The sequence below is a fragment of the Pinus tabuliformis genome, chromosome 1_2 (genome assembly GCF_031772625.1).
Source record: "Pinus tabuliformis cultivar Carrire ecotype Pingquan chromosome 1_2, CPIR1, whole genome shotgun sequence".
In the NCBI taxonomy this organism is placed as follows: domain Eukaryota; kingdom Viridiplantae; phylum Streptophyta; class Pinopsida; order Pinales; family Pinaceae; genus Pinus; species Pinus tabuliformis.
In genome coordinates, this window is record NC_142298.1 from 457805869 (window position 1) to 457824448 (window position 18580).

Below are 18580 nucleotides of genomic sequence, written 5' to 3' on the forward strand. Positions count from 1 at the left end.
TCATTTATGTTTCTAAAATAAATCTCTTCCCATTCTTTCCTTTCCATATAGCACTATTTAGCGTTTTATTTTCCTAGATCAAAATTTAGGTTAACATGAGATATAGTTCTGTTTTTTGGTGCAGCTAGTTCTTTTCTCGCTCCGTTTCAAAATTTGATTTGCAGCTCTCTCACAATACATCTTTGCTCATAATAAGTCAATAAAGTAGCCATCACCATCTCTTTTTCTACATGTTTCACAGGTCATTCACAGCTCTTCGCAAATCTGCCCTAATTTTCTGCACTCTTCTCATAAACTTTCCTCTCGACTCTTGAACAAATCCAACCATCATTTTCTTTCCTAATCATCCTTGATGAGCTTCAGAAACCTTAACACATCCCTCTAGTCTTCAACTACCATTTCCAACTATTTTTTTCACCTTTAAAACCTCTAACACAGCCCTCGGCACCCTCCTGTAGATCCCCTGTAGCCTCCTGTAGAATTTCCTATAAGTGGCTTTTTGAAGTTCGATTGTAGGGAAAGTCTCCAGAAGGTTACCAAAGGCCTCCTAGGACCCCTCCACACCTTCCTACACCTCTGCAAATCCCAAAGTCGCCCTCCATTTCCACCTAATCACTGCCACATCCACAAACAAATAAATCACATGCATAACAATTTCACATAAAATACATAAAAATCCAAAAAAATGTTTTTTTCTTATTTCCTTCTAGAAATAACTTAAATAGGTGTAGTTTACTTCCTCAATAGGTAATGGCACTCCTTTCCTAGATTTTCACCTATTTTTGCAAAAGTAGGGTTAGTCGGTAAATTAGGGTTTGCTAGGTTTACTTCACATTTCAGTCTTCTTTATCTTTCTGCAAATAGAATAGCCTCTGTAGAGTAATCTTTCCTTTCTTTCACCACATATAAGGTTTCTACTAGAATTCATAGATGTTGACTTGAGCTCCTAGTGATCTTGCACCAGCTGACCAAGTGACAGCCTGCAGTAAGAACTAGTACTTGTGCATACAACACCGTCGCTTCCAAGTTTGTTACGAACTATCGGGTTGATAAAAGTAAAGTAGGAAGCCCAGGAGCTGCAACATTATTACTGCAATACCAGTGCTCACCGAAAGGCACGGTGATGATGTGGTGGAGTGAATATTTTATTTTTTGACACAAGCTTGTCATACCCTTGCTTTGGGGTCACTTTTCTTGGGTTTTCAAAGCCACTGTAATTCCTACAGGAAACTCATGTAGGTTTTCAGGGAATCCTATAGAAAACACAAAGGCTGTATAAACTCAGTTGGAGGAATTCGTAAATGGAAGAATGGATGAAATAATGAAGCATATGAGATGGAGGGATTGAAATATGAATTTTGTAGGATCTTCTGTTCCTTTCAAGCTGCGCTGATCCTCCTCTTGTTATCCTGCAAACAACATTTCCAAATTTTTTCTTTTCTCCCTTTATATATTTTTTATTTTATCTTTTCTCTCTTTTTGAAAACAACTAGTCTGCCTCCAAGGAGGTTTTCATCCTAGCTACCTACCCTGGGTTCCTTAAAAGAGGTTTTCACCTAGAGATCTTTTTATTTTTCTTTTTTCAACATCATTGGGCTACCTCAAGAGGCTTTCAACCTAACAGGGGGACTCAGGTGCCTCATGGAGGTTTTCACTTGAGTCTTATTATTTTTTCTTCTTTTTCCTTTTTTTATTTTATTTTATTTTATTTATTTATTTATTTATTATTATTTTTTTTTATGGACTTTATGGGTGGAATCTAAGACTTGCTCCACCACCATCATTGTCTTGCTGATGCCATTGATGAATTCTTGCCTTGACAAGGATTTCTTGTCGACTTTCAATCTATACCATTCAAGTAAATGGATAGCCTCTGCATCAATGGTTCTTATTTGTACTGAACCATTATCATGACATTTTTCTATGACATAATGACCTAACCATCTAGTCCTTCATTTTCCTTTAAAATCATTGTATCTGGAATCATACCAAAAATCCCAATCACCTTCTTGAAACTGTCTTTCCTTTATGTTCTTTTCATGCCAAATCTTCCTTTGAACTTGAGTCACTTATGTGTGTAGGAGGGCCTACATCCTAAATTCATCTAGCCCATTCAGCTGGAGCAATATTTCTTTTTGTGCCCTGGTGAGATCTAGATCCAATTGTGTTGCCATTCTTAAGGTGTTGAATTCAAATTCAATGGATAGCAGGTCTTTCTTCCCATAGAACAACTCATAAAAAGTGAATCCATTGGTGGTCTTCTAGGTGGTATTGTAGGCCCAAGCAGCCTCAACTAATATATATGCCCAATCCTTTTTGTTGCTACTAATCACTTTGGTCAGAATGCCTTCCAACACTCTGTTGGTTACCTCCACTTTCCCCTTCGCCTGTGGGTGGTAAGGTGTGGATGTTTTATGCTTGATCTTGTGTTGGATTAACAAGTTTTTAATCATGTGAGATGTAAACTGATTGCCTTGATCAGTGAACAATTCTCTAGGGTACTGTCTAGTCAATTTAATGTCTCAAATTGCTCTACATAAATTATCAATCCGGGTATCGTAAACTGATGAAGTGTGGTGCACTATATGTGCTTAGTTAACCTTTCTCTTACTTCGTTGTTTTATAGTTTATGTTGTTTTTGGGGTTTTGTTCTTGTTGGTTTTCTAAAGTGTTTAATGCAAATGGAAGTCCTATTCTAAGGTCTTAAGAATACTTTTAAAGGACAAGTATGGATAAAGATTTCAAGACAAGGCCTTTGTCCCTAATGGTAATTTCCAAAACTTAGCACTTCAAAAGAACTTAAAACATGTTATTGATGGAGTTAGTATTTAAACAAAAGTGTAAATATACAACTAGTTCAATCAAAATAAAATGCAATAATCAAATAATGAGAGAATGACTATGTGACCCAGTATCCTTGCTGCTTCAGCGAAAGGACAAGACGATTCTATCACGTCATTAGTTCATTAAAAGGCTATGTGAATCACTAATCTACAATCAACTTGAAAGCAATTTATGTACACTAATATACATGTTTAAAAAAAAATAAAATGCAACAATTTAAAAAGACATATGTACATTAATATACATGAAATAAGAAAAAGAAATTAAAGTGACAACTATACAAGGTAGGGGCCCCCTACCACCTATGAAATCAAAGCAAAATTAAACACACTTGCATGAATTAAAATTGCATGAATGAAAAATCTAATCTATCAAACTTGAAAGCAATCAAATAACATAATCAATTCAAAGCAATATTTACAAAATGAAATCTACTCTACCTTACATTCTACAAAGCAATATTTACAAAATGAAATCTACTCTACCTTACATCCTAATATGCTCCATGAAATATACTTCACATCTCCTTCCATGTTGAGAACATCAAAGCTTTATTCAAATTCTTCAAAAGTACAAAGTACAACAAAGCTTTCCAAAGCTTTCAAAAGCCATCAAGGAAAAACTACAAACTTAAGAACTAGGAACTAAAGACTAAAAAGGACTAACTAATGAAAGAGAGAGATCTCCTATTTATACAAAAAGATGAGAGCCATCTCATTAATGAGAATCCATGAATCTCTCCCTCTACCTCTAGAGTCCTAATCAAAATAGGAACTGATAAGACACATGTCTTTTAGAGTTACAATACAATTAGGAGATGTGACACATATCCTTATGATCCCATGATTCTTTCCAACCAAATTCGAATTTGGCCTTAGAGTGCCACATAAGGGACTTCTAGAAGTCTCATTTCAACCTACACATGTCAACAACCTCAACCCATTTGTTAGGTATAAGCATATGCACATTATTTTCTAATTTTTAACCACAAATTCACTTAAAAGACTTAGATATAATAAAGATTGGAAAAACATAAAGGTGGCCCAATGATAATGAAAGTGGGATGAATGTGGTGACATAATAGTGAAATGGAGGTGAAATGGAGGTTATATAATGGACATAATAGTAAAAGTGTAATGGAAATGAATGACAATTTCAAGACTCAACATACCCCCCAACTGAAGCTATTGCATGTCCTCATGCAATATATATTACATTAACTCTTTTGATCCTTGAGCTTTGGCTTAACTTTGCATGATATCATTTGATAACTTCATATTTCTGCAAAGTGTTTCTCTTGAATTGCAACATGGTTGGTTCTTGTGTTACAACCATTTTTTTTTTATTGTTGCCTTCTATTTTGATCTTTGAACTTTGCATAATGATATTTTGATTATTGTTGCAAAGTATATCTTTATTGGATTGCATGATGGTTGGTTCTTGTGTGACAACCATGATTTTGTTTGTATCCAATTTATCCTTTAAGAACTTTTTCAAAAGCCATTGTGTGCTCATAATAGCAATGTAATAATTAATATATGTTGGAAATATGTGAGCCCCTGAATATGATATGGACATGGCAAGATATGAATATGAATGTATTCCCCCCCCAACTGATGGTATTGGCAATTTTATGAAATGAGGAAGAGAAATGTTTTTCCAACAATTATCATTCTAGCTTTTATGGAATTCTATGGTCAAAAAATAGAAAATGACATACCTTCACTTACCCTTTGGAATGGATGAGTTGTATGTGTAGTGGCTGAAAATTTCTGATCATATTCTTCTTCAAGTGGCTGAACAAGAGGAGTCATGGATAGAGAGATAAGATGACTTTTATTGCTTCTACTAAAACTTGCTGAATCTGCTTCAAAATGCTGAAAATAATAGTCTTCATGTCTTCAAAACTCATTGGCACAATTCCTACTATGTGAAAAGATGTTCTGATGTCGAACATAGTAGGAAATTGTTGGCTTAGTGGCCATTAATGGATGCCACTAGTCAACACGAGAACTCTCACCATTGATGACAATGAGAGTCAAGATGCCCAAACACATCTTGCTAGGTACGAATGAATTTGCTGATGTCGAGTCACCTAGAAGATCTAACGAACAAGGGACATTAATGTATTCCCATTGTTTGTCAACATGAGGACTTGCCATTAAGGCATGCAAGCCTCAAGGTGTTTTTACAAAGAACTTAGACTCAAAGGACTATGGACTCAATAATTTGCATTGAAGCAGGGCTTATTTGCGGAATGAAAATGACAGGAAATGGAAGATGAAAATGGAAGATGGCAATGGAGAGTAGAAATGGTAATGGGCAATAAGCATATGAATGAGCCTCTTGCTTTTATTTGTGGGTTATGAATGGACAAAAAGAGATGGAAAGTGTATGTGAATGTAAGTGGAAAGTATGGAGTGGAATAAGGTGAATGGTTTATTATGAAGTATGGATGTGATGGATGGATGTGATGGAGACAATAGTATCTGAAAGTTTTTCAAGTGTTTGGATCTGATTTTGCATCAGCATATTTCCTCTTTGTTGCTGATCATCCTCTTATGAAACAAATTGGTCTCTTAGAGAGACACCATTCTCTTGTAGTCATTTGTCCTTCCTCCTGGAACCTGCAAAAAAAACTAATACTTCTTCTGCAATGGCATGTAAGATTATCAAAGGAGAGAGATGGCCAATCTCTCTAGTTATGATATTTACACAAAAAACTAAGAATTTGTATTAGTGAAACAAGTTCTCAAAGGAAAAATCAAAAGAATTTATACCTGATTTGGAATTAGTGCCTCAAGTTGATGTTACTTCTTGTCAGCAATTTATTTCATTATTTTCCATTTCAAACCTAAATGATGGATTTCTCATTGTGTAGATCTTGTTGAGATCTTTCCAATGGTACTTAAATCATCAAAATCTGATTTTGTATGAAAACGTTAGGTTGATTTGAACAATGAGGTTTTTTCTGGCTGCGGAATTGGAGAACAACTGCGGAATTGGACTTTAGCTGCGGAATGTGCACAGTTCTGTAGCTAAAAATCTTGAATACAAAGTTAGCCATTCATATTTCATCATCAATCCAAAATTAATCAATACCTTCAGAAAAGTGAGCAAATAACTTATTCATTTCATTGATTCAAAATTATTATTTTTTTCTTGACATGTAGCGACTCAGTATTTGGCCTTAGAGTGCCACATAAGGGACTTCTAGAAGTCTCCTTTCAACCTACACATGTCAACAACCTCAACCCATTTGTTAGGTATAAGCATATGCACATTATTTTCTAATTTTTAACCACAAATTCACTTAAAAAGACTTAGAAATAATAAAGATTGGAAAAACATAAAGGTGGCCCAATGATAATGAAAGTGGGATGAATGTGGTGACATAATAGTGAAATGGAGGTGAAATGGAGGTGATATAATGGACATAATAGTAAAAGTGTAATGGAAATGAATGACAATTTCAAGACTCAACAGGTACCCAAAATTATAAAATACATTTTCCATTAAGAATTCAACCACTTTCTCTTCTGTTGCTACTTTGATGGCCTTAGCTTCAGCCCACTTGGTTAAATAGTCAATGCACACAATGATGTACTACTTTTACCTAGATAGAGGGTCAATGGGTCCAATGAAATGCATGCCACAGTTGTCAAATGGCTCGAAAGTCACTTGAGGTTGTTGAGGCATTTCATCCCTCGGGGTAGGTTTCCTCATCATTTGGCACCAATCACACTAACTAGTATACCTCCTCACATCTTGGTGAAGAGTGGGCCAGTAATAACCAACTTGTAGTACCTTGAATGTTGTTCTTTTGACTGCAAAGTGACCTCCACAAGGCCCATCATGATAGGTCATAAGGATGTCAAAGACTTCCTCCTCCATGACACATCTTCTCAAGATTTGATCCGAGCCTAGTTTGAATAGGTTGCCCCCAATCGAAGTGAATGGGGCACTCTTCCTCACAATCTTGCTCTTTTCCATGGAGTACAAATTTGGTGGAAACTTTGCAGACACCAAGTAATTTTCTATGTCAGCAAACCATGGAGAGAGAACTGAAATGGCGAATAAGTGTTCATTCGGTAACTAATCATCAACCATTCCTTCCTCCCCTGAAGGAAAGGTCAATCTGGATAAAAAATATGCAACAACATTCTCCTTGGCAGGGTTATCAATAATAGTTAAATCAAAATGTTGCAATAAAAGTAACCATCTAATAATTGGGCATTTACATCAGGTTTATTCATCAAGTATTTAATTATAGAATGGTCAATATGCACAAATGTTTGGTAACCTGTAATGTAATGCCTAAATTTGTTCAATGAATGCACAACAGCTAGGAGCTCCTTTTCAATCTCTGTGTAGTTCAGTTCAACTTTTGGCAGATTCTTACTGATGAAGTAAATGGCATAAGATAGCTTGTCATTTATCTGGCCTAGAGCTGCTCCTATGGATTTGTGAGAGGCATCAGCATGTATATGGAAAATAAGAGCCCAATTTGGGCCTTGAACAATAGGTGCAGTAGTCAACTTGTCCTTTAGGGTGTCCAAGGCCTCTTGACAGCTTTCTGACCATAAAAATTTGGAGTCTTTGGCCAATAACCCAAATAAAGGAGAAGCTAACTTGTTGAAGTCTTTTATAAATCTCCTATAGTATCTAGCTAAGCCTAGAAAACTTCTGACATCCCTCTTTTTTGTGGAGGTGGGGCCCTTTGGATGATGGATATCTTATTTGGGTCCACCTGCAATCCTTTCTGGGATATTGAATGACCTAGAACAGTCCCTGCAGCCATCAATAACTCACAATTTTCAAGACTAAGGGACAAGTTAATTTCAATTCATTTGTTCAACACCTTACCCAAGTTGGACAGAGCCTCCTGGAAATCACATCCATAGGGTATAAAATCATCCATATAAATTTCCACTGCATGATGGACTAACTCAACAAAGATACTTAGGACTGCCCTCTGGAAAGTGGCTGGGGAATTGCATAGACCAAAGGGGAGGACACTATAAGTGAAAGTACCCCAAGGACAGGTGAAGGTGGTTTTATCCTGGTCCTCTAGGCTAATCTGGATTTGATTGTATCCGTTGAACCCATCTAAGAAAGAGAAAAACATTTTCCCTGCCAAGCCATCTAACACTTGGTCAATGAATGGTAGAGGGAAATGGTCCTTATTTGTTGCTTTGTTTAACTCTCTGTAATCAACAGAAATCCTCCACTTCCCATTTTTATTTGGAACCAAAACCAAAAGGAGAAACCCACTCACTATCTTAGATAGGGTAAATGAATCCTGCATCCAACAACTTTTGTAGTTCTTCTTTGACTATATCCTTGAGAGCTGGATTCATTCTCCTTTGGGTTTTTCAGACTGGTTTGCAACCTTATTTGATATGAATGTGGTGAGTACACACTGAGGGGTTCAATCCCTTCATTTCTTTGTAACTCCAAGCAAAGGAATCCATATGTTCCCTTAGCATGTTGCATGACTCTTCTTCTTGGTTTACAGAAAGAGCAGGGTTGATTTTAAAAGTTCTCCCAGGGCCGAATTTTATTGTTTTGACATGATTAGGGTTTGAATCAACTAAGCATAGATCAATCTTATGGTTGCTCTTGTTTTCCCTTAACACTTCCTCTAAGGACAAGGTGTTGGGAATTGGATTTTAGAGTATGTGTTCAATCAAATCATCTTCATCAGGCTGTCCTCCTCCCATGGCAGCTTATAGGGTATAAAGTTGGGTTGAGTAGATTTCATCTTCTTCCTCCTCTTATAGCCATAAAGGTAAATCACGTTATAAATATGGCTGAGTAGGAGGGTACAAGGCCAACTGCTTGGACAGATGGCCATTTTTTATAGTCATATTTCCAGCCCTGCAACTGATGTAGGCATCGATAGTGGCTAATTAAGGCCTCCAAAGTATGAGAGGATAACCATTAAGATTTTCCTTAGACTGGAGAAATAGGAATTCTGCAGGGTACTCCCAAGAGTCAATGGAGACCATCACATCCTCAACAATTCCCTCACGAGCTACCGTGGAATGTTCTGCAAGCTGCAAGACTATTGTGGTCTTTCTTAATGAACACTGGAGATTTAGCTTAAGCATGGTGTCCTTAGTCATTACATTAATGACAACCCCAAGATCAATCAAGGTGTGTGGGACAATGGTGCCATTAATGTGCACATCTACTACAGGGCTTCCAAGGTCTAAATACTTTGGGCAAATTACCTGCCCCAGCATTAGGTCAGACAACTGTCCAATGACATTAATGGTAGGGATGTCTATTTTTTGCCTCCCTGGATGTTTGAAACACGTCTCTTTAATCAGTTTGTTGTAAATCAATACATCTTTAATAGCTTGGAGAAGTTGAAATTTGACACATATATTTTTCAATTCACCCAGAAGTTCGTTTTCTTCTAGGGTAGGTTGGACTGGATGAGTTAATCTTTCAGGAAAGGGTGGTGGATGCACTCTAGGAATACTTTCCTCTCTTTCCTCCGCACTCTCCCTAGGTGGAGATGGAGGTTGGTTGTCCAGGAGTACTCTCCCAGACCTTAGGTTGATTTCCTTAATTTCCACAGCATAAGCAAGGTAGGATGTCTCTTCATTGTATACTTGTTGTGCCTGTCTATTGTTCAGGCTCGGATTTGGTTGGTAGTCATCTAAGGTTGTTTAGGTGGAGCAGGGTGTAAAAGATGTGGTTGAGTAGGAGGTGAAGGCAATAAAGCTGGAGAATTTTTGTATGGGGGCCTCCACCACTAGGGCGGTGCTTTCCACTAAGGCTGTGGAGGAGTATATGGCTGAAATGGTTGGTTGGTCAGCTGGGAATGGTACTGAGGTGTAAAATACCAAGGAGAAGGTGTATACCAGGAGGGATGAGCAAGGGGCCCGCAAGAGGGAATGGATGTGTTTTGGTCAGGGTTGTAATATGAATATGATGACCCTTGCATGCCCTGATGGTATGATTGAGGCCCATGAGGTCTCCTTTGATTTATGTAATGGAGTTGTTCAGTCACCCCTTACGTTCCCTGATACACAAATTTGAGTCCAGGTAGAGAAGGGAACTTTTCTGTGGAGTGGTTTTCTGCACAGCTCGAGTAGATTTCTATAAGGTTTAATAGACATTCATTCATAGGGTGCCTCCTTGTGCATCTAGGGTAGAAAATGGCTAATCCTCTCTCTGCTTCCTCCTGCTTTCTCTTGATGTGAATAGTGTCCATCTGTAGGACAAGGGTTTGCAACGTTTCACTCTTGAAATCTTCCAACATATTTCCAATTTCACCTTTTATGGATGTGTTGGAAGAGGATGAGTTGACCATTGGTTGACTACCCCTACTTGTTTTCCTAGCTTCCCTAGAATGGTTCTTAAAGACAGTGTTGATATGTTCATAGGGTAGCTGGTAGATGTCCCCTCCTGCTAGCATATTTAGGTTATCCATAAGATCTTCCCTTACCCCCCTAAGCATGAGTAGCTTAAGTGACTCAGGATCAAGTGTGCACCTGTCCCTTTTGTAGCTAAGTTGGAATCTTTCCTCATAATCCTCTAAGGATTCATCATGCCCCAAGGTCATTCTAAAAATTTCCTCTTTAGTGTCTTTCGACCTGTAGTAGTCCCGATACTTATCCCCAAGTTGTGATGTTATCCCCAGTTAAACACATGAACCAGCACAAAGATACATCCTTGAGAGTGGATGGGAATAATTTCAACTTTTGATCATCAGTGGTGTAATCATATGTTCTGCATATGACAATGACCTCAAACAGGAAATCATCTAGATCCTCTGAGTTCAGGCCATGGAGGTGAGGAAGAGAAGAGGGGATTATGTTTTCCATCTTGGCATCCCCATTGGTTTCTCTGATGGGAAAATCACCCTCAATTCTTTCTCTATCTCCTCTGTCATTTCTATTTTCAGCCATTAGGTCAGTTGGAGTGGGTTCTCCTTCTTCTTCTCCCCCTGTAGTATCTTCAAAAATATATTGTTGTTCGCTTAAGCGGTCCTCCAATTCATAGCCACCGAAGAAGAGGCAAGGTTGGCTATTTGAAGTGGTGGGGGTATTTGGTAGATATTTTCCTAAGTTATCCCTATTCCTATGAGGCATGAAAGAAGTGTTTTTGTTTTGTTTTGTTTTCAAGATTTGAGACTAATTGCAGAATTGAAATAACAAACTGAATAGAAACTAACTGCTGAATGAAATCTCACTTGAAGAATGAAAAAGAAAGAAAACTAACTTACAATTACTTCTGTAGAAATGAAGCTAATAGCATAATGAAAGAGATAAGAAATGGAAGAAAGAAAGAAGAAATCACATCTTACTCAGACACCTCCCTGCCAACAACACCAAAAAGTGATGAGCACCAATATTGCAGAAAGAATGCTACAACCCCTGGGGCTACCAACTTTACTTTATCAACCTTGGGTTCGTACAAACTTGGAGGTGACAGTGCTGTATACACAAGTAGATGCGATAGGTCCACTCTTTGTCACTACTGAGCTGGCGATAGACCACTATGGTTTCTCAAACCAGCCTTCTATTGATTCAGAATAAGTTAATGATTACCAATAAGAAAGGGGAATTTTGCACTAATTGGGAGAATTGAAATATTGTCTACTATAGTAAGGAAAGACTGAAATCAATACTTAAGGCACACCATTCATCTAACTAATTTCTAGGATATCTTGCTTCAGAAGAATTCTAAGTTAACATGTGTGTTATCCTAACTATCCTAGGAATGCAATGTGAAATAACCAAACATTGTACTGTTGTGCATATGAATGAACACAATAGCTCTTTTTTCTTTTTCTTTTTTTTTCCTTTTTTTGTGAAAATGTGAATGCTAAATCTTCTTGGTGATGTGGCAAGTTGGTTAGAGATGGTGGTGAAAGGTCAGATGGCTTGGAAGGCAAGTAGGGGTCTTCTCTTATCTTCCCGGATGCTTTTTCCAAAAATCGGCTTCAAAACAGGCCACTACAGGTCATCCTAATGCTTCCTATAGGATGTCCTAATGCTCCTATAAGATCCCCTGTATTCCTATAGGATCCGGCTAAGAGAAATAGGAGTGATTTGGAAGGTGGTATAGGGCTTAGGGAAGGTGAATGATGGAAGAAATAAGGCAAGGGAGTGGCTAGGACTTCTTCAGAGCTCAAAACAGAGTTTGTAAGATGGTTGGATTTGCTCAACAAACCTAGAAAGTTGTTCTTATGGAATGATGAATTGGTTGAGGGACTTAGTGGCTTTTGGTGATCATGGATGGATGAGGTTAGGCTGGGGTTGCTGCATGAGATCTTCCTACACTATTGAAACTCCTGAAATACATAAATCACTGGAATTTATCCATGAATCATGTCAAATAAGAAAGATTTCCAATCAACTTAAGAAAACAAAATTTCATTATTTAGTTTCCTAGTTCATGCATGGAAATACTTGCAAAATATTGTGAAACACCATGAGATCTAATACAAAGCTGGAGATATCAGAAATGAAAATTGAAACCTATTCTTGAAAACTGAAAAGATGCTGGCCTAAGTAGCAGAAAACCCTAAATTCCATAAGAAATCAGAATTCTGTCTTTTTGGGGCTGAATAGGAGTTTTTCCTCAAACCATGGTCCCTGAAGGGAGGAGTGAGGCCAAATCCACCTGCTATCAGCCTTTTTGGTATTCCTTTACCTCTCTAAAGCTACTGCTAAAGCTATGCACAAATGGAAGCAAACTAATCAAATTCACCACTACTTGCAATGAAACAATGCTAAAACCAATTCAACGATTAATCTATGAAATAACCTAAGAATACAAGTACAAGAAGAGGACCCTTTACTGCCAGGGTTGGGCGCTAACCCAAGATCTTCAGCCCTAAGTCAACTCAGTGTTGGATCAACAAAATGCTCATTCTCATTATCATATCAAAAAATTACATAACAATGTTTTTCCACAAAACTTTAACTCGAAAATGCTTAGTGATCTTACATAAAAAATCTGAATCCTAATGAGGCTCTGGGCCTCCTTATTTATACAACTGAAGTCTCCAATAGTTTCCTTAAATCTAGGGAGGCTTGGCTCCCAAACTCAAGATGAACTGGTTCTTAACTGTCACTGGCTCGGCTGCCCATGATCTCCAAGCTAGTGTGATTTGATTGAGGATTTAATGAGGAGGATCTATCTCCTATAATCTCTCCTCCTTGTCTCATTCAATTTTCTACCCTTAATTAGCCAAAATTGCCATGATTTGCTCTCAGAAACCTACAATCATTGCACATTAGACCACTAGACATAACATCTTACTTTTACTCATCTCATTAAACAAAATATAATTAAAACATGTAAGGAATTATGATTTTAATAAGCTTGGAGGTGTATTAAGGTCCATATAGTTACCCAATGATGAGGCTCATCAACAATGTAGCCCATGTTTCCTTTAAGTTCTTATCCTCTTCTTGCTTGTTGTTGGAGCTAAAAACACATAGACCTGTCCCTTATTCTTTCGGTTAATTTATGGCATATTCATCCCATTTAAAACCACTCAGCCAACCAAGACTGATATTTAAAACAACAATTCCCTCGAGAAATCTCCTTCCTCAAGCAATGGATTTTGTATCCCTCTCTCTGTCATTTAAATAATTAAAATTATTTACAAGAGAGAAATATTAGTGAGGGGATGTCACAATCATCATCATCAAATGAGAAGAAGGGAAGAGAAACATATATTAGAGGAGTTTAAGAAGGCCAAACATCCGAAATTTGGTGGTGAAGAAGTTCTTTCGAGTCCATAACTACTATGACAAAATTTAAAGAACATGAAGAGCATAAAGGAGGCAGAGTTGTCTCGGAAGGAATTTGAGATATATTTCAAGGAAAATTATTTGTTTGAGAGGTATTTTGACAGCAAAGCTAAGCAATTATATGAACTCAGAATGGGGCAAATGTTAGATGAAAAGTACACCACTAAATTTTTAGAGTTGCTGAGGTATGTTACCTACCTCAAAGAGGAAAAAGAAAAAGTCCAAAGATTTATCAGTGGGTTGCCACAGTCATACAAATATCAAATTGAGTTTTATGAACCAAAAACTCTCAAATATGCAATTAGGGAATTAAAGCATTGTTATGAGTAGTTTAGGTGCAGGCTGAAGTTTAGGGCTGAATGGAAGGAAAAAAGGAAACCTCAAACTTAAAGGATAAGGGCATAAAACAATCAAGGGAATGAACTTAGTGCCTATCAATCAAGAGAATCAATATAGGTTTAGCATTGCCAATAAAAGATAATTGAATGATGTGTCATGGAAGGTATACAGTTGGAGGCATCATATATATTTGTTCATATTTTTGTTTTCATAAGCCATGGTGGGAGAGCACATCATGGTGGAGTATTTTAGGGATATGAGGGCCAAGACAAAGTGGCAACAACCATAAGGCCCATGATGGAAAGGAGTGGGGTTGTGGTGGCACTCTAGAGCCTAGTCATGAGCCCAAGCATTGGCATGTAGGTGTTCATAGTATGCTGTGGAATTACCATGGTTGGTGGTTGCATGTGGGGTGGATGAGCCACAAGTCTATGGGTCGAGCATAAAAAGGAGATGACATGGAGTTCTATGCTAGCGTGGAGCCACAGAGTAGGGAAATAGAGTCACAGAGGAATTTTTTTCAATCGGTGGGTCCATGTCAGGGATCTAGAACCTTGATGTGGTAGTGGAACCAAGATTGGGTCAAAGGAGGTTCGTTAACAAGAATGTACATTGGGATCCAAAGGAGAGATCAACCATTAGATGGGTTTGATATAAGCCATCAGATCCTTCGAGTGGCAACTTGGAACTAACACATGTTGCTAGTCCCAGACCCGAAGACATCTCTTCCATCTAATATATAGCTTCCCACCATTGATCCACGATGTGTGGTCGATGGGGTCGGGGTTCATACGGTGCAGAGGTAGGAGTGGTGGGGCCTATCTATCAATACATTGTAATAAACACACACACATACACACGCACACACACACACACACACACATGTGTATGTGTGAATTTTCTAATATATAACCCATCATATGTCTGTAAGATATGACCCGGTCATGAGCACATTGATCAAGGAGTAGGCCAACAAGGTGTCACATTGCATATATATATATATATATATATATAGATATATATATATATATATATAATTTAAATAAATAAAAGTTGGGGCATGTGGTAGTAGTGATATATTTTAAAAATAATTACGAGGGTTTCGATCTGAAGGGTGTTGGCATGTTGGCTATGTGGAGGAAAAGCCATTTTTCCACAAATGAAAACTTGGGAAAGGCCTAAGTAGAGTACAAGAATAATGAGAGGTAGAGTTACACTGGTAAAAAAAGGAGGGAAGTAAAGACGATACAGGTACCAATAGGATAGCCAATTAGTGAATTATGAAAGATAATTATAGGTTGGAAGAAAGCAAGAAAATTGAATTTTCTAGGCATTGAGAAGCTAGAGGAGAAAATAAATTATCAAAACTTCTTGGTGATATGTTTTTGTATGAATAGATTTTTTGTGCTAATAATAATTACAGATTTATAAACATGTGCTTGCTTCTTGATTTTTGTGCTAAGGTTTCCTTAGTTGTTGGTGCTTACAAACAATTAAATTTCCTTAAGGTAAATAAGACATTCATGAGAAAAATAGCTTCAAAAATGAATAATGAACAACAAACATGTACAGTACAACAAACCATCAAAGAGATACATTAACACAATGTTTTGATGAAGGATTTCACCCCTCCTGGGCTACATCTCCTTGGTCCAACTTCCATGGCTTGGGCCTCTATATTATATCAATGTGGAAAAAATGATGTTTACAAAGCTCTATGGCTCTTGATACCTACACCAATGTGTTCAGAAGGTCCAAATTAGCTAAGAACACTTCTTTCTGATCTCAATTTGGTCGAAAATTGAGTAAGTTATGGCTCAAACAATTTTTCCTAGAAAACCTCTGCTAAATTTGGAGAGACTCCAGTTAAGTCTGCCAAGTTTGGTGGCGGTTCCGGATTTGGTGGCTCCGCCATAAATTTCACCAACTTAATAAATGTTAATCATGAATAGGCACTAATCGTGCTTAGTGTTGGAGCTAGCCCTTGGAGGCGTGCTTGAGGTCGCATGGGGTGGGGGTTGGCCCACAGGGCTGGCTCCCACCACCCCGTCGTCGAACTTTAAATGCGCATTTAAATATATGGTCATGGGCACCTTTTAATAAGGATTGTGTTCGGTTTATTGGTAAGGCATTTTATTGGGAGGGAGAGGTCATGGGTTCAAATCTGACTCCGCCCATCCCATGTCTTTTTACCATGTAATGCATATGTCATATTCATTTTAGACTTTGACCATGCCATATGATTGGGCAAGAGCTAACTAGCCTGCCATAGGGCATTAAATGCCCGGTTATATGCATACTCGATAACCCGATAACACACACGCGCGTGGTGACTAGATAAATAAAAAATAATGGCAGTGTGTTATCGGGTTATCGAGTATGCATATAACCGGGCATTTAATGCCCTATGGCAGGCTGGTTAGCTCTTGCCATATGATTGTTTTAACATACACCGTTGGATATATTTATTATGCGAATTTGGAATTATAGTTAGAAACTATGGTTTGATATTTAATAGTTATTATTTACTATATCTATATATATATAGTTTATAAAAAACTATATAATATAAATAATTATTATATACAATATATAATATATATTTAAATAAAAACAAATTCAAATTCCAACTTAGGATAATTAGGAAATTTCACCTTCCCTGAGACAAACTGGCAAATCTGGAGGTGACACTTGTCACATCCCCATTGGGAGAAAACTGAAGAAGATTCCCCCTGCTGACTGGATTGCCATATCATCATTTTTTCCCATTTTGCAATTTTTTTCGATATTTAGGAAAACGAACAACAGGCCTTTTCTCCTTCATCCAGACTCTGTTGTCGACGAAACAAATTGCGTTGTGATTGTCTTGACAAGACGGATGGAACCATACAATTTTCGAGCCAATATGAGAACTTTGAATTTTGAGCTAAATATTGAGCACCTGATCATTCATCCCCACTAGAATCTTTTTGGAACCCAAAAGATACTTTTATCTAACAAGTAGATGTGGGTACAACCCCCTCACCTTTCCAAGCTTGATCCAATTTAGTTTTGACGAATTTGTTTCCTTCAGCTCCTCTCTAAAGAAATCAACATTCATTTGCCTTGAGGAACCCGTTCTATACCTGTAGTTGTCTTTACCCTTTTCAAGCTGATCTTGCATTATTTGTTGCACCATTTTCAGTCTTCATAGAAACTCATAGTTTTGTCTATGTCTCCATCAAAATCAACATCCTTCTTACCAAGATGACATAACAAAATATAATGCAAATAGATGACACATTTCACTACTTGGTTTACATGACTCAAGCCCAATTGTACATCTTGAAAGTATGAAATTTTTTTAACATAACTTTCATGTAAAGCATAATTATGCTTGAATACAATAGTTACATAACCAATAGGCCTAAAAGGCATAACAATGATCTTACTGCTTATACCTCTTTTGTACCTTCAAACCAAGTGAAAATTTTGACAAGTATCCATTCAACGAAAGTGCATGGATCGCTGAAACTTAATCTCTACACCATGGAAATATTCTGAATGAAATAAGATGGTGAAGTTGCTTGGATAAACCTAAAACTCAAATGAATCTTTCAAGTTTGAAAGAGCATAAAAAGGAATTGAACTGATCTTTTGGTTTGAAGTAGCACATGCCTCTTGTTGTTTGCCTCCCCATTGGAAGACTTTGCACACACATGACAATGCATGCCACGGAGCTCCGAAAGAAGAAATGTCAACAACAACTCTCCTCCAACATTGGGCTACTCCCAAAAAACCTCTTATCAAAATTATGATCTTGGGCATTGACCAATCAACAATGGAATCCAACTTAGATAGGCTTGCCTTCAACTTACTTCCTCCAATATCATGGCCCAAATGCATCAAAGAAGTGAAACCCAACTTGTACTTTGATATCTTCGAAACATCAAACAATTTTCCTTCATAGATTACATGTGCATAAGAAAACTTTCTAAACATGTTTATGTCACCCATGTGGACAATTTCTTCAAGAAAGGGCTCTTTTTTGCCATAATTCAAATACATGTATGTAGTAGAAGTGCTACAAAGAACATACAACATTAAAAGCCATACAAACCATTTTTATTTGGTGGTATGTATATTGTTGCACTGACCTCTTTTTACAACTTTGCTTTGGCGAAAACTACTCCTTTTGTCCTGTTTCTTGAAATACTTACCATTCCTCTTTGGAACCATAACCATTGGTGCAAAACATGGTGTAAGGGATGATTGAATGAGCCCATTGTTCAACAAAATTTTTCATTGCATTGGCGTCTCTACACTTTGCAATTTTGTCAACCCTTGCATGCTAACATCACAAAGAGAAACCTCTTACTGCAAAGATATTTCATGTGAAGTTTCTTTCTCCTTAAAGGATGATTCTTTCACAACCTGAAATACTTCCATCACTTTGATGAACTAAACCAACTAAATTAGAATTGAAACTTGCATTACATGCAACAACATTTTCATAAACAATAACATCATTTGGCTTGAAAATGAGAAGTACTGAACTTTTACTTGAATTCACTAGTCGTTTTGCCTCCCCTGCATTAACCAAAGAAATGTTCAGCTTTTTGCGATGGGCTCTC